Here is a 20,371-nt window from a genome sequence, read left to right as displayed (position 1 = left end):
GACCAGCTATGAGGTGGATGTCAGAATCTCAAGACCAGCTAAACAGCATTATTATGTCTGGTAAGCAATTTACATGGATGTACAGTATTTGGACAGTAGCCCTTCATGTCTCCTCAATTGTCAAAAAATGTGTCTCCTTCCAATTATAAATGGTGTTCTGCGGGTGGTAGGCCATATACAGCTCCCCAGCGCCAATTAATCTGCTCAGAATCAGCAATTTTCCAATGACGGGTGTGCTCGCCTTGCTGATTCATACGTATGATTTGGTTCCCTGATAAAAAGCGAAAGGGTAACTGTCAAGTGGGTTTGAAGAGTCTGACGTTAATAGTATAGACGGAGTGAAAGCCTAATTGAAATGTAAATTTATTAGAATACTCAACAGGGTTGAGGGAACCACCTACAAATCTGCACGGCTCCCTCAGAACTATTTTCCATGATTTACGTGGACCTGTCTGATTTTGCATCAAATCTTCAGCTTTTGTTTTTTTTTTTTTTTTTGGATGAAACTGAAAATGTCTGGAACTTTTGTCACGTTTTGTCCTGTCCCCGGGTCGGGGAGGTTCCACCTTTTCTTCTCCCAGTGATTGTGGTCACCAGGACAGGAGGTCAGGGGAAAGTCCAGAATGTTCTTTTATTTATAATTGCTAAGAGAAAGCCGATGTGTTTCCTGGGCTGTACCCCTTCTTCAGGGCTTAAATGGGTCAAAAGCCTAAATCCAGAAATGACAATAATAGAAATACAGAAAATTGGATGCTAGATTTGGCAAACAAACTGAACCAAGATGGCAAGTTCCTGAGAGAACTTTGATTTAAAAAGAATTCTATTTAAGTACTGTATGTATTCTTACCTCAGAAAAGACCTTCTATTACTCTCACCTCCTCCAGCTCTCCCAATTCCTTTTTTTTTTTTTTTTTTACTTCCTGTTAGAGATTGGCATTCTCCATTGTCCCATTGTATGTCAGAACGTAGCCATAATCTCTAGGTCTCACTGTATGTAGGAACGTAGCCATCCCGTCTTGTTCCCACCGAATGTAGGAATATAATCCCGTCTTGTTCCCACCGAATGTAGGAATATAATCACCCTGCATTGATCTGTATGTATGTAGGAACGTAGCCACCCTGCCTTGGTCCCACCGTGTGTAGGAACGTAGCCACCCTGCCTTGGTCCCACCGTGTGTAGGAACGTAGCCACCCTGTCTTGGTCCCACCGTGTGTAGGAACGTAGCCACCCTGCCTTGGTCCCACCGTGTGTAGGAACGTAGCCACCGTGCCTTGGTCCCACCATGTGTAGGAATGTAGCCACCCTGCCTTGGTCCCACCGTGTGTAGGAACGTAGCCACCCTGCCTTGGTCCCACCGTTTGGAGGAACGTAGCCACCCTGCCTTGGTTCCATTGTATTTAGGAAAGTAGCTACCATTCCTTGGTTCTATTGTATGTAGGAATATATCCACCCTGCTCATTGGTGAAATAGGTGGGTAGCCATAGCCCTAGGACCTGTAGGTGCCTACCCATAGATGATCCTCGCAGGACCTCCTTTATAGCTGGCTTCCTGAGCAATACAGACCAGAATGCTCTATAAGAACCCCATTTCCTGTCCTATGGTAGACCACCAATACAGTCGTTTGTCCAAAGCGCACTTATCCTTTAAGACAGCCTGGACCTGTGCCCGACATACCAACCTCATTAATGTCGTTTACTTTCCTCTCTGACTTTATCCGAGTCCGTGCGTGCATAATTTCCAACCGCAGGCCTGCCGCCTTTTATTGGCAGCAGACGTCTTGATCCGTGGCTACATATTGTCGATTTGGGTGCAAAGACATGTGATTGACATTCTCTTTGTGGCGCTTGTATCTGTCAGAAGTGTCACTTTACATTACTTCCACGGAGGGATCCTGCATGCCGTCATCCTGACACAAAGATGCCGACTCAGGATGTACCACGGGCATTAAGCGTTATTCTTGTAGCTGCATTGATATTTTCCTCCTCCTTCTCCTCCCTCCTAATATCCACTTTTAAATGGATTTTAGCCGAGTGGTAAAAGCAGCAGATAGACAAGCTTTTCCCATTCCCAATTTAACTGGGGAGGGATCTGCTTAAAAATGCATTCCTCCCCAATTCTGCTGAAATTTGTGCACCATCTGCAGAACCGCTTCTTCTAGACTCACTGGTTTGGACTTTGCAGTTCAGGCATTTTCTGCTGCAGGGTGACAAGGTAAGAGCTTCCTGACTTCTCTCTCTCTCTCTCTCTCTCTCTCTCTCTCTCTCTCTCTCTCTCTCTCTCTCTCTCTCTCTCTCTCTCTCTCTCTCTCTCTCTCTCTCTCTCTCTCTCTCTCTCTCTCTCTCTCTCCTCTCTCTCTCTCTCTCTCTCTCTCTCTCTCTCTCTCTCTCTCTCTCTCTCTCTCTCTCTCTCTCTCTCTCTCTCTCTCTCTCTCTCTCTCTCTCTCAGAAAGTCTTCTGCTTTTTAGATTTATTTTTTTGTTTGTCTATATATATTTATATTATATATATATATCTTTTATTTTCTTTTATAGCAATATTTATTTGTTATAGCAATATTTATTTTTTATATCTATTATAGCAATATTTATTGTGAAAATTAAAAAAGAATATACATACATATATATATATATATATATGTGTGTGTGTATATATATATACAAACAAAAATTATATTTGGAAAAAAATCTGAAGACTTTCTGAGAGAGGGGGAGAAGGTAGTGTGTGTGTGTGTGTGTATGTATGTATGTATATATATATATATATATATATATATATAATGTTTTTTTTTTTTTTTTTAATAGAAAAATACAATACAAATATTTATGTATGTTCTTATGATAATTGACTGAAATCTCCTAGGCATTGTGTGTTTATTATTGTTTTTTGTTTGCTTTTTACTAAATAAGCCCCATTAGTCTGAGGTCTGAACTTTCAGGCCGCATGCACACTGTGTTCTCTTTCGGGAGTTTAGCAGCAGCAGTAAAACGTGATAAAAAGGCGTGTTTGGGCACATGTTTATGCGTCCGGCGTTCTTTTGGCCAGAATGTTCATTTACTCTGGCCGTTAGAGTGTAAGTATGTGTGTTTAGGCACATTTTGAGAATTATTATTTTTTTTTTAATGCTCAAAATGCTCCTCTCCTTAAACAGGACCTTTGGGGGGGGGGGGGGTGGGGGGTTCTGCCTTTAACCGCCTCTAAATGTCTATGTGTGTATGGACACCTAAGCTAACATGAAGGGGCGTGTGGAAGCAGAGAACAAAAAAAAACGTCAAACTCTGTAAAAGCCGCGTTTTTGTGTCTGAGATCTTCTATTCGTATTATCAGAAAGTTCAGGTTTGCTCAGATATTAGAGTTCCCTGTGTGTGAGCTTGGATCGGTATTATGGCGCCTCTGCTCATAGATTAGCTTTAGGATTGCTGTGCAGGACTTGTATGATGAGCACCGTGTATGATGAGCGCGGTGTATGATGAGCGCGATGCATGATGACAGTGGTGCATGATGAGAGCGGTGCATGATGAGAGCGGTGCATGGTAAACGCGGCGCATGATGAGAGTGGTGCATGATGAGAGTGGTGCATGATGAGAGTGGTGCATGATGAGAGTGTGCATGATGAGAGCGGTGCATGGTAAACGCGGCGCATGATGAGAGTGGTGCATGATGAGAGTGGTGCATGATGAGAGTGGTGCATGATGAGCGCGGTGCATGATGAGCGCGGTGCATGATGAGCGCGGTGTATGATGACAGTGGTGTATGATGAGAGCGGCGCATAATGAGCGCGGTGCATGATGAGCGCAGAATGTCGGGAGGGAAGTCTTATTATTCAGAAGGAATATTTTTACTTTATCTAGCTGACTCATCTGTCTGTGTGATTTCATCTCTAATCTGTCTTATCAAATCACTTTCTCATGTCTTCTTTTATTTCATATAATATATTTTATATATCATTCTGTCACTTTTTTATATTTGTCTGTCTTATCTAACTTTGTAATCTTTCTATATGTCTTATCTGTTTTTTTTCTATCATTATATCTTTTTTTTTATGTCTGTCTGTCCATCTATCTATCAGTCCGTCTGTATGTCTTTCTATCGTCTGTCCTATCCAACTTTCTAATCTTTCTTTCTTTATGTTTTATCTATCTTTTGTATCTGTTTTTGTCTGTCTGTACATCTGCTGGTCTGCAGATCTATCTATCTGTCTGTCTGTCTGTTTATCGGCCCGGTCTTATTCAACTTTCTAATCTTTTCTTATATGTTTTATCTATCTTTTGTATCTATTGCCTGACTATTCTTTTCTCACTTTCTAAAGTCAGTCTGGATTGTCCTGTCTAATATTTCAATGTCATCTCTCTGTCTTATCTATCTTTTTAATCTCTCTTTAACATGTCTTATCTATTTTTATCTATTGGTCTATCACTTTCTTATGTGTCGTTATCTGTCTGCCTGTTTATGAACTTGTCCATCTATTTCTTTATCTCTTTTATCTATCATTCTATCATTTTTAATCTTGTGTCTATCTATCTATCTATCTATCTAATCTATCTATCTATCTATCTATCTATCTATCTATCTATCTATCTATCTATCTATCGATCTATCGATCTATCAATTCTTTTTATATCTCCACCTTTTAATGTCAAAGTCGAGTTTTCTCCTAAATTTCATTTTCTATGAATAGAATCAAATTAAAGTCTGAGTTCCAGAAATATCCGATCGTTCTGTCGGCCTGGTTTTGTTCTGTAGATGATTGAGGGGGGGGGTGACATGCGGAGATGTAGACGGAGGATGTCAGTCCGATCCAATCACGGACCAATCACATTACAGCGTGGTGTCCGTAGACATGAAATTCGGTACTTTGGAAAAGTCCTAATCGTGTCGATCTCACAGATCCATGGAAGACCTTTTTTTTTTTTTTTTTTTTTCTGTAAAGGTGAATCTTTAAAACCAGTGGCTTAACCTATTAGTGCTTTTTCACACGTGCTGCACCCTCTGAAGGACAATCTGTGTTGGGTTGGTTTTCAGGGGACCTTTGATAGGTGGTTAGGAGGTGTTATGTTGCCACCTCCAACCTCCTCACTACCTGTAGATTTCTGTAGATGTCGCTCGACCCACCCCTCAATCGCATACATTGTACATGTCTGATGCAGCCCCATAGACTTGCATTGGTTGCATTTGGCGGTAGTAATGGCCGCTGAAGGCCACATGCTGTTTGGTTTTTGCCGCAGCTCAACCACCTGGTTTTACTGCTCCCTCCCGCCGCTCATGTGCACTTTTTTGATAACTCAAGCACTGACAAATCCTACTTGGTTTCTTGTTCTGTACTCTGCTGGCAGATTTCATTATCAGTTGCAAACTAGTTTTGAACACTGTTTGTCTCTTAACATAGGGTTAACAATTTGCAAGCTTCCCTTCCCCACTGCATGTTAATGAGAGGGAGCTCACCCTTTTCCGTAGTTGGTTAACCCCTTCCCACCCAGGGTACGTTTTATAAACGCCCTCGGAGGGGAAGGGTGATATCTCGGTCATCGCCGCAGCAATGATTGAGAGATCCTCTTTTAGTGCCAGAGGTTCTGCACAAAAGTACAAGTAATCCGAGCGACTAACCAGCCGCTGGATTACTTTTACAGGCGGCAGGAGGGGGGTCCCACCCATGTGATCAGAGAGCCCAGCAAGGATAGGACTGGGGGGCATTCGGCTTTAGGCACACAGTGAGGGGAGCGGATGTTGTTCCTCCCACTGCGTGATGTCAGGAACTGGAATCGGCAAGGATTTAGTCACTTCCTGTTGCAGTTCTCGGATTATCTGGCCGTTAACGTCCAGGGAAGCAGCCAATCAGGTGGATCTGTGTCTGCATTGGAGGCCAGAGGAGAGATGTAGGATCTAATAGACCCCAGATCTCTCCATAGAGAGGACCTATCACGGCCCATGCAATCACTAGGGATGGTGTTCATCCCTTGTATTAGCAATAAAGTTGATCAAAAAAAAAAAGAAAAAAGAGGTATAGTTATTGTTAAAAAAATAAAAAAATAAATACATGAAATTACAAAAAAATAAAATAAATAAAGCTCCCCTGTGCCCACGCACAAATGCAAACGCACACGTAGGTCCCGCATACACATGTAAACGCCGATCGCTCCAGACATGTAAGATATTGCCACAAACGTCAGAGCGAGAGCAATCATTTTAGTGCCAGTTAGCCATTAGCGTAACTCTAATCTGATAACTTGTAAAGGCGTTCAAAGCGTTGTCTATGGAGATTTTTAGGTACCATAATCTGGAGCTGTTCCACAGGATGGGCCCAATTTTACCCGCGCTATACCTAAAAGACGGCTACAGCGCGGGTTTTTTTTTTGCCAGGAGGGCATCCTCAGGACTCAGCTGATAACAGATTAGGGTGAAGGGCCAATCACAGCAGGCCCTTTAACATGTGATCAGCTGCCAGCCAATGACAGCTGATCGGAGAAGTAAACAGAAGCTGGTAATTGGCTTTTTTTTCCCCCTCACACTGTCAGCATGAAGGAAAGAAGAAAGTCATTAACCAGCTTCTGTTAGAGGGACATCGGTCACCTTACTGCCCACCAGTGCTGCTAATCAGTGCCCTCCAGTGTCCCTAATCAGTGCCCTCCAGTGTCCCTAATCAGTGCCCTCCAGTGTCCCTAATCAGTGCCCTCCAGTGTCCCTAATCAGTGCCCTCCAGTGTCCCTAATCAGTGCCCTTCAGTGTCCCTAATCAGTGCCCTCCAGTGTCCCTAATCAGTGCCCTCCAGTGTCCCTAATCAGTGCCCTCCAGTGTCCCTAATCAGTGCCCTCCAGTGTCCCTAATCAGTGCCCTCCAGTGTCCCTAATCAGTGCCTCCAGTGTCCCTAATCAGTGCCCTCCAGTGTCCCTAATCAGTGCCCTCCAGTGTCCCTAATCAGTGCCCTTCAGTGTCCCTAATCAGTGCCCTCCAGTGTCCCTAATCAGTGCCCTCCAGTGTCCCTAATCAGTGCCCTCCAGTGTCCCTAATCAGTGCCCTTCAGTGTCCCTAATCAGTGCCCTCCAGTGTCCCTAATCAGTGCCCACCAGTGCTGCTAATCAGTGTCACTAATCAGTGCCCATCAGTGCTGCTAATCAGTGCCCCTAATCAGTACCCTCCAGTGTCCCTAATCAGTGCCCTCCAGTGTCCCTAATCAGTGCCCTTCAGTGTCCCTAATCAGTGCCCTCCAGTGTCCCTAATCAGTGCCCTTCAGTGTCCCTAATCAGTGCCCTTCAGTGTCCCTAATCAGTGCCCTCCAGGGCCGCTAATCAGTGCCCTCCATGGCCCGCTATCAGTGCCTTCCAGTGCCGCTAATCAGTGCCCTGCAGTGTCCCTAATCAGTGCCCTGCAGTGTCCCTAATCAGTGCCCTCCAGTGCCCCTAATCAGTGCCCTCCAGTGCCCCTAATCAGTGCCCTCCAGTGCCCCTAATGAGTGCCCTCCAGTGCCACTAATCAGTGCCCTCTAGTTCTGCTAATCAGTGCCCAACAGTGCCCTCCAGTGTCGCTAATCAGTGCCCTCTAGTTCTGCTAATCAGTGCCCAACAGTGCCCTCCAGTGCTGCTAATCAGTGCCCTCCAGGGCTGCTAATCAGTGCCCTCCAGGGCCGCTAATCAGTGCCCTCCAGGGCCGCTAATCAGTGCCCTCCAGGGCCGCTAATCAGTGCCCATCAGTGCCCTCCAGTGCCCTCCAGTGCCGCTAATCAGTGCCCTCCAGGCCGCTAATCAGTGCCCTCCAGTGCCGCTAATCAGTGACCTCCAGGGCCGCTAACCAGTGCCCATCCATGCCCTCCAGTGCCGCTAATAAGTGCCCTCCATTGCTGCTAATTTAGTGCCCATCTGTGCCCTCCAGTGCCGCTAATCAGTGCCCTCCAGTCCTGCTAATCAGTGCCCTCCAGTCCTGCTAATCAGTGCCCTCCAGTGCTGCTAATCAGTGCCACTAATCAGTGCTCTCCAGTGCTGCTAATCAGTGCCTATCAGTGCCACTAGTCAGTGCCCTCCAGGGCCGCTAATCAGTGCCCATCAGTGCTGCTAATCAGTGCCCACCAGTGCCGCTAATCAGTGCTACCTATCAGTGCCCACCAGTGTCACCTATCAGTGCTGCCCTCCAGTGCCGCTAATCAGTGCCCTCCAGTCCTGCTAATCAGTGCCCTCCAGTGCAGCTAATCAGTGCCACTAATCAGTGCCCTCCAGTGCTGCTAATCAGTGCCTATCAGTGCCACTAGTCAGTGCCCTCCAGGGCCGCTAATCAGTGCCCATCAGTGCTGCTAATCAGTGCTCTTCAGTGCCACCTATCAGTGCCCACCAGTGTCACCTATCAGTGCTGCCCTCTAGTGCTGCTAATCAGTGCCACTAATCAGTGCCCTCCAGGGCCGCTAATCAGTGCCCTCCGGTGCCCCTAATCAGCGCCTATCAGTGCCTCTAAACAGTGCCCATCAGGGCTGCTAATCAGTGCTCACCAGTGCCACTATTCAGTGCCCTCCAGTGCAGCTAATCAGTGCCCTCCAGTGCTGCTAATCAGTGCCGCTAATCAGTGCCGCTAATCAGTGCCTCCTCCAGTGCCGCTAATCAGTGCCCATCAGTGCTGCTCATCCAGTGACACTTATCAGCGCCACCTATCAGTGCCCATCAGTGAAGGGGAAAAATTACCTGTTTGCAAAATTTTATAACCAAATATGAAAAACTTTTTTTTTGTTTTGTCTTTTTTTGTTTAGCAAAAAATAAAAAATAAAACACCCCAGAGGTGATTAAATACCACCAAAAGAAAAATGTCCTATGTGTACAGTGTAGCATGACCACGTAATTGTCATTCAAAGTGTGACAGCGCTGAAAGCTGGAACCTGCCTGGGCAGGAAGAGGTAATAAGTGCCCAGTAAGCAAGTGGGTAAAGCGTGACATGTTTGGTATCTATTTGCTCAGCGTAACATCATCTTTTATATTCTACCAAACAATTGGGTATTATATTGTGTTTTTTTTTTTTTTTTTGTGCAATCAAATCCATTAGAGCGTATTTTTTCCCCAAAATTTGCGTTTGCAAATCCGCTGTGCAAATATTGTGTGACCTAAAAATATGCAATACCCACCATTTTATTCTGTAGGGCCTCTGTTTTTGCCACCAGTGAGATCAGACGCAACTCTGTACAGCAATAAAAAAAGAAGAAAAAGAAGACAGGTGTTGTGTATGTGATTTCTTCTTCTTCTGGGGCGCGCGCCGCCAGCGACCCGCTCCCACTGTGATTGGACACAGCGGGAGCCAATCAGCAGGTCCTGCGGACCCGATGACCAGCCAATCGTTGCCAAGGCAGACAAAACGGCGGTCTGCCTATGTAAACAAGGCAGATTGCTGTTCTGTGACAGGAGAAGACGGAGATCTTGTGTTTCTGCTAAGCAGGAACACAGATCTCTGTCTTCTTATAGTACAAGCACCTCCCCCACACAGTTAAAAAGAACCCCCTTGGGATACATTTAACCCTTTGATTGCCCCTGATGTTAACCTCTTCCCTGCCAGTGTCATTAGTACAGTGACAGTGCATATTTTTTTTTAGCACTGATCACTGTATTATTATTATATACAGGATTTATATAAAGCCAACAGTTTACGCAGCGGTTTACAATATAAAAGGGAGACAATACAGTTATAATGCAATCTACAAGAGGATTAAGAGGGCCCTGCTCAGAAGAGCTTACAATCTAATAGATTTCATTGCCACTGGTCCCCAAAAAAAGTGTCACTTGGTGTCTGTTTTGTCCGCCGCAATATCGCAGTCCCGCTATAAGTTGCTGATCGCCACCATTACTAGTAAAAAAAAAAAAAAAAAAAATCAATAAAAATTCCATAAAAATAATAGTTTGTATGCGGTATAACTTTTGCGCAAACTAATCTATATTGGGAATTTTTTCACCAAAAATATGTAGCAGGATACATATTGGCCTAAATTGATGAAGAAATTCGATTTTATAACTTTTTTTTTAATTTTTTTTTTATTGGATGTTTTATAGCAGAAAATAAAAAAAAAATATTTGTTTTTGTTTTTTTTGTTTAGTTTTTTTCCAAAATTGTCCGTCTTTTTTTTGTTTCGAGCGCAAACCAATCTATATTGGGATTTTTTTCACCAAAATTATGTAGCAGGATACATATTGGCCTAAATTGATGAACACATACGATTTTTTTTTTACCTTTTTTTTTTTTTTTTTTTTTATTGGATTTTTTATAGCAGAAAGTAAAAAAAAATATTTTTTTTTTGTTTTTTTTTTTTTTTTCAAAATTGTCGGTCTTTTTTTTCTTTCTAGCGCAAAAAATAAAAACCACAGAGGTGATCAAATACAACCAAAAGAAATCTCTATTTGTGGGGAAAAAAAAAGGACATACATTTTTTTTTTTGCTTACAGCATCGCACAACTGCGCAATTGTCAGTTAAAGTAACGCAGTGCCGTATCGCAAAAAATGGCCTGATCATGAAGCGGAGGGGGGGTAAATCTTCCGGGGCTGAAGTGATCAAGTTCTGATAAATATCTGGAACATTAACATGATTATCTCCACTAGAATCTCTTCTACATAAGATTTATGGTGGGTTTGTGCTTACTGGCCCTTTAATTAATCTAACCCGGAGGTGGCCGCTATGCTGACCAATGGCGTGAGATTTCTTAAGGGGAACAAAAATCTCTTCAGCTCTTAATTGGTTTTCTGTATTTATTTAGTAGTTGTTTTTTTTTTTTTTTTTTTTTTTTTTTTTTTTAACTTTGGCGAATCTTTTGCCTCCTCAACACAAATCAAGGTCACTGCGATCTATTTTCCGCCTCTGCTTCCGCCGAGTGTCATACAGAGATGATGAGGATATAAGACCCTTCGTTATTTATTTAAACTATTTTAATGAATTATTAACGTGTTACCGTCCCCTCTGTCCGGTCGAGGAGAAGGATGATCTGTACCCGGGGTTTCTTAAGCTCGCTGGCCTCAATCAATTTGTCTCGTGTCCTCCGGTTTAAGTGGCCCCAGTTCCCTTGTGGCCCCTTTTATCTGTCAGTGCATTAGGCTCAGGAAGCTATAAAGCGTTGAATCGGGCCACTCTGGAGAAATGGGACTTGGAACTGGCTGGTCATTGGTAATCTTGAGTTAACAAATCATTCAGTGGGAAAAATGCCTCTTATATTGGAGGTCCGTAGGAAAAATGCCTCTTATATTGGAGGTCAATAGGAAAAATGCCTCTTGTATTGGAGGTCAATGGAAAAACTGCCTCTTATATTGGAGGTCCGTAGGAAAAAATGCCTCTTATATTGGAAGTCAATGGGAAAAATGCCTCTTATAGTGGAGGTCCGTAGGAAAAATGCCTCTTATAGTGGAGGTCCGTAGGAAAAATGCCTCTTATATTGGAGGTCCGTAGGAAAAATGCCTCTTATATTGGAGGTCCGTAGGAAAAATGCCTCTTATATTGGAGGTCCGTGGGAAAAATGCCTTTTATCTTTGAGGTCAATGGGAAAATGCCTCTTATTTTGAAGGTCCTTGGGAAAAATGCCTCTTATATTGAAGGTTCGTGGAAAAAAATGCCCCTTATATTTGAGGGTCAATGGAAAAAGACCCCGTATATCGGGGATCAGTGGGAAAAATGCCTCTAATATTGGAGGTCAGTGGGAAAATTAGCCTTATAATTGAGGTCAGTGGGAAAAATGACCCTTATTCTGGATGTCAGTGGGAAAAAATTTCCTTATATTGGAGGTCAGTGGGAAAAAAATTCCCCTTATATTGGAGGTCAGTGGGAACAATTCCCCTTCTATTAAGGGTCAGAGGGAAAAATTTCCTATATTGGAGGTCTGTGGGGAAAAATGCCCCTTATATCGGGGGTCAGTGGGAACAATTCCCCTTCTATTGGGGGTCAGTGGGAAAAATCCCCCCTATATTGGGGGCAGTGGGTCAGTTTCCCCTTATATTGGATTGGAGGTCAGTAGGGAAAATTCCCCTTATGTTGGAGGTCCGTGGGAAAATTCCTTTATGTTGGAGGTCAGTGGGGAAAATTCCCCTTATGTTGGAGGCCAGTGGGGAAAATTCCCCTTATGTTGGAGGTCAGTAGGGAAAATTCCCTTATGTTGGAGGTCCGTGGGGAAAATTCCCCTTATGTTGGAGGTCAGTGGGGAAAATTCCCCTTATGTTGGAGGTCAGTGGGAAAAATTTCCCTTATATTGGAGGACAGTGGGATAATTCCCCTTCTATTTGGGGGTCAGTGGGAAAAATTCCCCTTATATTGGGGGTCAGTTGGTCAGTTTCCCCTTATATATTGGATTGGAGGTCAGTTGAGAAAATTCCCCTTATGTTGGAGGTCCATGGGGAAAATGCCCCTTTTATATTGGATTGGAGGTCAGTGGGAAAAATTTCCCTTATGTTGGAGGTCAGTGGGAAGCATGCCCCCCTAACAGTGGTGCATAGAATTCAGCCTTTGTGTTGGCTCTGGAGCCATGTAGGCACCATTAAATGTGATGACAATCAGCTGCAGCTCAAGGAACCTCTGGCTGAACCCCCAAGGATCCGCTGAATCCTGGTAGAGAATGGCTGGCCTAGGGTGTGGCCATATTGTGAATTAAAATGGTTTTACATGTGGCCATTTGTGGTTGGGAGAAGTGTCTGTCGCCCTTGGTGACCTCCTTTAGATTTATAGATCTGGCAAGCATCTGGTCCTGGGCAAACTGGTTCTCCGCAGGGCCGTATCTGGGCCTCATACCGAAAACTGGCTTAAACCACCATTAAGTGATTCTGAAGCATTTCTGCCTTACAAGCAAACCTCATGGCAAGAAATTCTGTCACCGGCACACCCGAGAATTCCATAAAAGGGTTCAACGCTTTATTGATGGATCCCACACAGGATCCCCTCATGAAGCATGTGATGGAGCTTTTTTCACAATAGTGAGACTTGTCATGTGGCTTTTGACACATAAAGTAATAAGGAGAGCCGGCAAAACTGTAATCCTTGAAGTGACGTTTATTGGTACATCAGAGTGACAATAAAAACAATAAATCTGACGCGTTTCGGCATTAGCCTTAGTCGTAGCTACGACTAAGGCTATTGCCGAAACGCGTCAGCTTTATTGTTTTTATTGTCACTCTGATGTACCAATAAACGTCACTTCAAGGATTACAGTTTTGCCGGCTCTCCTTATTACTGTTGCATTGGAGTGTGTTGGGACACATCGAGCCTCGGCACCTGTGAGTGGACCTGGTGTATGGATTAAGTTGTCCCCGGAAGAGAGCGCTGTTACCTTTCTTCTTTTCCATTTTGGACACATAAAGTCGCATGACAAGTCGCAGCCCATTTATTTCAACGGCTCCCGTTACAATATAGACGACTTTAACCACTTTGTGCCCAGGCCAATTCTGACATTTCTCTCCTACATGTAAAATTTTTTTGCTAGAAAATTACATAGAACCCCCAAACATTATATATATTTTTTTTTAGCAAAGACCCTAGAGAATACAATGGCGGTCATTGCAACTTTTTATCTCGCGCGGTATTTGCGCATCAATTTTTTGAATTTCATTCTTTAAGAAACAAAAACAAAACATTAAAGCTAGCCCAATTTTTTTGCAAAATGTGAAGATGAAGTTACGCCGAGAAAATAGATATCTAACATGTCGCGCTTCAAAATAGCACACGCTCGTGGAATGGTACCAAACTTTGGTACTTAAAAATCCCCATAGGCGACGCTTTAAAATTTATTACTGGTTACATGTTTTGAGTTACAGAGGAGGTCTAGGGCTAGAATTATTTCTCTCGCTGTAACATTCGCAGCGACACCTCACATGAGTGGTTCGAACACCATTTTCATATGTGGGCGGGACTTACGTATGCGTTTGCTTCTGCGTGCGAGCTCACGGGGACAGGGGCGCTTTAAATTTTTTTTTTTTTTTTTTTTTTTTTTTTATTGTTAATTTGACTTTTATTTTTTTAGTTTGACATTTAAAAAAAAATTGATCACTTTTATTCCTATTACAAGGATGTAAACATCTCTTGTAATAGGAATATGGCACGATCGGTCCTTTTTCCAGTGAGATATGGGGGGTCAATAAGACCCCACATCTCACTCACCTCTCGGCTGGGAAGCCTAAAAAAAAAATAAAAAAAAAAAAGATCACCACTTTCCAGCCGAAGCGGCGCCGTTTTTTTTGAATGCAGAGGCCGGGCGTGACATCATAACATCGCGCCCAGCCTCCGAACGATCATAGAGACCCCCGGCGACCATCTGGTCCGCCGGAAATCTCTATGATCACCGTCCGGGCTGGCCGATGGAAGCAGTGAGTCGGTACAAGCAACAGACGGGCGGTGGGAAGGGGGGGGGCGTCCCCTCCCGCGATTTTGGCATCTTATAGATGCCAAAACGCTCCATAAAGAGTATCTGTCGCATGTCTATTGCTGTCATAAGGGATGTTTACATTCCTTGTGACAGCAATAAAAGTGATTTAAAAAAAAAATGAAAACAACAGTGGTGTAAAAAATAAAATCAATAAATAAAAAAATAATAATACAAAAAAAAAATAAAATAAAAAATAATAATTAGAAAAAAATAAATAAATAAAGCGCCCCATCCACCTGTGCTAGCGTGCAATGGGAAACATGTGCGTCAGCCCCGCACCGCATGCAAACAGCGATCGTCCCCACACATGTGATGTACCACCGCGAACTTCAGATCATGGGCAGAATATCTCTCTCTCTCTCTCTCTCTCTCCTCTCTCCTCTCTCTCTCTCTCTCTCTCTCTCTCTCTCTCTCTCTCTCTCTCTCTCTCTCTCTCTCTCTCTCTCTCTCTCTCTCTCTCTCTCTCTCTCTCTCTCTCTCTCTCTCTCTCTCTCTCTCTCTCTCTCTCTCTCTCTCTCTCTCTCTCTTTTTTTATTTAAAGCTTAACTCTGAAAATTGAAAAAAAAAAATCCACCTTTGCAGCGAGTCCTTCCGCACTGCAAGGGTTAAATGCACGATATGTCTAGGGGAGCAGGCATAAGGCATTAAGGTAATACTTACCTTATCCCGCCAGCAAAGTAGGGACTCACAGATCCCCCCCCCCCCCCCAGGCATCCTTGTAAACTGATGTTATCCTGCAGTGGCAGGAAACATTTCATCAGTGTTGGAATTGGCGGATTTGCGGTCTGTGTGTGCTTATTAACATCCTGCAGATGTGATATTTATTGTCCAGACTAATAGAGATTCATGGAGATCGATGAAGAGAACGGCGTCCGGTGTGGTCAGTTCTGTGGTTATAAAGTCTTTCTCTCTTCATCTCTTGGCTGATCTTTTAACCAACTCCAGTCCAGGCCTTATCTGAATATTAGCATCCCCAAAACATTTAAAAAAAAAATTTAAGCGGGGGCCCTAGAGAATAAACTGGTGGGTTTTGCAATTTTTGATGTTGCGGTTTTTCAAACGCAGTTTTTTTTTTTTGGGGGGGGGATGCACTTTTTTTTAAAATTTCTAATGCAAAAAAAATACATAACCCCTTATTATTTATTTTATTTTATTTTTAAATATAAAAGATGTTACATCAAGTAAATAGATACCAAACATGTCACACTTGTGCAGTGTCGACGTCAATTTTTACTATCCATAGGCGACACTTTAAAAGCCCTTACAGGTTACCACAGGTAACCAAAGCGTGCGTTCGCCTTTGCGCATGAGCACAGGAGGACGGGGGCACTTAAATTTTTTATTTTTTTTTTTTATAATGTATTTTTTTAATGTATTCCTTGTGACAGCAATAGGCATGTGACAGGTAGTCTTTATGGAGAGAGATCCAATCCCTCCTCTGCACTTAAAAACATTCAAAACGCCAAGATCTGTATTTTTTATTTATTTATTTTTTTTAAATGGCGCAGATTTGTTTACGAGTAAACCAGAAGTAATGTCATGTCATCGCTTCCGGGTAACTGTTACGAACAGCCGAGCAAAAGTGATCCCGGCTTTGCTTGGCTGTCCGGCCAGCTGTCGTACGCCGTGGAAGGCGGCGGGAGGGAGGCCCCTCCCGCTGCTTGTAATAGCAATCAAGTGGCTAATTAGCATCCACTATGTGACTATGTAAAATAATCCACACCTTGCCCCCTTAAGGATAGACATCAATACAAATAACATGTAAGATGGGCCGACCCTAGACTTCTGGGCGTGGTGACTTCACGTAGCCCCGCCACTGACGCGTTTTGTCAAGTGATACAGTGACTTCCTCATAGGAAAAAACTTATTTTTAATCACATGATTGTTGCGCTGCACTTTGGGACATAGTGACATTTTGGTGTGGGAACTCGGGACAGTAAGTAGCAGCAAAATATTTTCATTTTTTTTTTTTATAATTCTTTTGGTTTTGATTAGCGCAATTTTTTATTTTTTTTTTATTTTTTTTTTTACAATGTTAAAATTTATTTATCAATACAATGAAAAAAATCTTGAATTTAGTGATAATGAGAAATAATAAGAAATCAGAAAAAATTTGGATTTTGAATGAAAAAATTTAAAGATTTGTAATGTTGGTGATACAACATAAAGATTTTTTTTGAAAAAAGTGGCAGATCTGTCCAAGTTAGATAAGGCACCTCATTACAATAATTATGTAGAAAAGGGAAGTAGAGAGGATGGGGATCATTACGGTGCCAACACGATTCAGTCAAAAATTATTAAAAATATAAATGTTATTACATAGTATCAAAAAACAGATAATCTACATAAACAGATATTCAAACAGGAATTAAAAGAAAAGGAGCATATCTACTTTACATTGGGCCAGAGTAATAATCTATACCAATAAAAAGAGAATATACAACAAAAAAAAAAATAACCTATACCAATTAAAAGAGAATATACAACAACATTTGGCCAGAGTAGTATGGGCCAATGTCCTGGCGAAACATGTAGGGAAGACTTGACCCGCAACAATACATAGGACCATACTATGGCCAATTGTAAACTGCTCCTTTTTTTTTTTAATTCTTATTTGAATATCTGTTTATGTATATTATCAGTTTTTTTATACTATTTATTAAAATTGATATTTTTATTAATTTTTGACTGAATCGTGTTGGCACCATAATAATCCCCCATCCTCTCTACTTCCCTTTTCTAATAAAGATTTTTTTTTCTGTAGATGGTTGTGTGGTCATTAAAACCTCATAAGATTCAGGTAAATAAATGTAAAGCCCAGGAATGAGTATTATTGGGTGATCTGAGGTAGAAGAGGGAATGAGGCGTCTTCATACTATACAAGGTATATCACTTATCCCAGATAAATCAGATTTCTTTATTATAAAGCTGTTCAGTGTCCCCCATTGGAGGATTTGCCCACTATTACTTTTCTGGGGACAACCCAAAAATTTTGGGATTTTCTTTTACTTTCACTTTCAATGGTAAATGGGACAAATCGAGAGGATGAATCTCCTTAATGGAGGCACAGACATTGATAAAAACGTAATGGGTGTTCTAATCCATCTCCTCTCTACTAAATAATAAAAAAAAAAAAAAAAAAAAAAAATTATTTAAATAAATAAATAAAGCTGTTCAGGTTGCTCAGGCAGAGACCGCACTGTCCTCTGGTTATTGTAGCCACCTAACAAAATATCGCCTTACTCCAAACATTCTGATCAAATACACCGCTACCTGCATTGTACTCCCAGGCTTTATGAGCGCTATTCAAATAAATGAGGGGGGCAGTACACAATGCACGACATGCGCACCGTGGTGGCTTTTTTTCCCCCCGAAAACAGCGCTATGAGCACGGTAAGGCAATATTACTGCTTTATAAATGGCCCCCACGGGGGTCTCAATTCTCACCTCTTTGCATTCACAAAGCGCTGCATTTTTGAGTGTTTTTTTTAAATGTTTGTGTGTGCAGTCTTGAGCGTTTTGTGTACAGCGTTTTTCATCTTTGGCGGTTTTTTTTAATTAGCCAGTAGAGAAAAATATTATCTGTTTCATCATTTGTTGCTATATTTTTCTGCTTTTATTTATTATTAATTAATTATTATTATTTTAATAATATTATTTTAATAATAATAATATTTTTTTAAGGGTTAGGGTTTAAAAGTCAGGGTTAGTTTATTGACTTATTTTTTAATTTTGTTATGTTGGATGTTAAGGTAGGGGGTTATTAGGGTTGGAGGTTAATGTTAAGTTGGGGTTAGGGATTTTTATTTATTTATTTTTTTTTTAATCATTTATGTATTTTATTATTCATTTATTTATTATTATTTATTTTCATTTAATTATTGCATTTAAGCAGAAAAACACACAAAAACGCGCAGCGTTATGCACCAAAATTCTCACAAACGCTCGAATCAAGCTTTTCCATGCATGTCTATGGAACAAAAAACGTTTCACAAACGCACCAATCTGCCTGATTTGAGCTACAAAAAAAAAAAGCTCCATAACTTTTTTTGAGCTTCAGGCGTTTGGCTGCAGGCCACTTGGAGTGGAGATGTGAAGCAACTACATAGAGAATAGTTGATTTTTTTTTTTCTTCCAGCGTTTTCGAGCTACAAGCTACAAAACGCTGAGGCATGAATGGGGCCAAAGTTGAAAGTCATCCTTGGAGTAAGTTTAAAGTGGTTGGTTCTAAAGCCATAAACTTTTTTTTAGGGCACTTTCACACTGGGGGGCGTCGGCAGTAAAACACGCTGTACCATCTTTTACTGGCGCTTTTGGGCCACTAGCAGGGCACTTTTAACCCCCCGCTATTTAAATTATTGGTGCATTTGCATTTCATATTGCAAAATTAATCTGAACTCTGAGATCAGAAAGTATTCTCCAAATCCATTCATTATGTGTTTTCTTCTGGAATCTCGGTGATCTTTGTGTATTTCCTCCAGATCTGAGCAGTAATCCGGTGTGAGACTTCCTGTAATAAAGACCGCTCACTGCTGCTCTCTCCTTGTGTAGGAGGACTGGTCTTGTCTCCGCCCCCTCCTGTAGTGGGTGGAGCCAGCAAGGCCCCTCCCACAGCTCCTCTCTCTGTCCTTGTGCAGGAGGACTGGTCTTGTCTCCGCCCCCTTCTGTAGTGGGTGGAGCCAGAAAGGCCCCTCCCAGAACTCCACTCTCTCTCTCTTCTTGTGGTCTTGTCTTCACCCCCTCCTGTAGTGGGTGGAGCCAGCATGGCCCCCTCCCACAGCTCCACTCTCTGTCCTTGTGCAGGGGGACTGGTCTTGTCTTCACCCCCTTCTGTAGTGGGTGGAGCCAGTGAGACCCCTCCCACAGCTCCACTCTCTCTTCTTGTGGTCTTGTCCTCACCCCCTCCTGTAGTGGGTGGAGCCAGCATGGCCCCCTCCCACAGCTCCACTCTCTGTCCTTGTGCAGGGGGACTGGTCTTGTCTCCGCCCCCTCATGTAGTGGGTGGAACCAGCAAGGTCCCTCCCACAGCTCCACTCTCTGTCCTTGTACAGGGGGACTGGTCTTATCTCCGCCCCTTCCTGGAGTTTTCTGTAGTGGGTGGAGCCTGCTGGCCCCTCCCACAGCTCTGCTCTTTGCACAGGCACGGTTATGATGTCACTGCTACTCTTACAAAGTTAATATCTGGGTTTTCAAAAGCATTTGCTGCACACAAAGTAGACTTTTATATCCTTTGTGGCTACTGAGGAATGTATTTAAATGAAATATTTTGTGCTTTTAAAAAAAAAAAAAATTAAATCTCAATCTCTTACTGCTTGAAAGGAATCGGTAGAATAAACGTTTTAATGAAAGTGCTTGTATTTCGTATTAAAACTGATGAGGACCCTTCTCCCACCTTTGCCCCCCTGGGTCTAAAAGTTCAGACATTTAGCCGGAGAATCTTTGTTCATTATTCACACCCTTTGACTCGTTATCTTTTGTGTCCTTTTGCAAAAAATATTGCACTTTGCCTAATGCTCATATCCCCTATGCGGGAACTTTGCATTTGTTCTCTTTGACTTTCAATCAAAAAAAAAAAAAAAAACACTGTACCGAAAACTGAAGAGGAGTGTGACATCTGGCGAGAAATGGCTTGGTGTATGTGAATAATTAAAGTAATATCATTTATATAAAAATAGTTGCGGAATTGAAGTGCGTCTGTCTGGCACCCCGGTTATATTTTGCCAACAAAGGTCATGACCTGTGTGGGATTCGGCTCTGTGTGGTTGGCAGTGTTTGTGGTCTGACGAATATTTGGCGTTTTTCTCGGAGCGGCAATGTGAAATCTTCATTCCTGGGTAGGCATTCGCTCTGTGCGGTAGTCATGTCCTCGCTTCACATCTTGCCAGTTTGGACCGGCTCTGAGGTCTATGTGCCAAATATGTGCTGTTTAGAGGAATAATCCGATACGGGACTTGGCAGCCACGGGCGATCTGCCATATTTCTTTGTTTAAGCTTTTATAATGTTCAGATGAAGCAGATGCAATGGA

At 42.5% G+C, this 20,371-nt stretch overlaps 1 protein-coding gene across 5 annotated transcripts in view; it reads left to right on the top strand.

The window, feature by feature from the left end:
- Positions 1–20,371, top strand: part of KCNAB2 (potassium voltage-gated channel subfamily A regulatory beta subunit 2) — a 319,692-nt gene that overhangs the window by 52,016 nt on the left and 247,305 nt on the right. The window contains exon 1 of one of the 5 annotated variants that reach the window (XM_073603685.1): positions 2,095–2,212. The exons of the other annotated variants lie outside the window; for them this stretch is intronic. The gene's annotated coding sequence lies outside the window, so the exon portion shown is untranslated. Of the gene's footprint in view, positions 1–2,094; positions 2,213–20,371 lie in introns of those variants that run through there. 5 annotated transcript variants of the gene reach the window in all.

This window comes from Aquarana catesbeiana, linkage group LG10 (genome assembly GCF_042186555.1).
Source record: "Aquarana catesbeiana isolate 2022-GZ linkage group LG10, ASM4218655v1, whole genome shotgun sequence".
NCBI lineage: Eukaryota > Metazoa > Chordata > Amphibia > Anura > Ranidae > Aquarana > Aquarana catesbeiana.
Note: the sequence above shows the minus strand (reverse complement) of the source record. Positions and strands in the feature narration are given on the sequence as shown.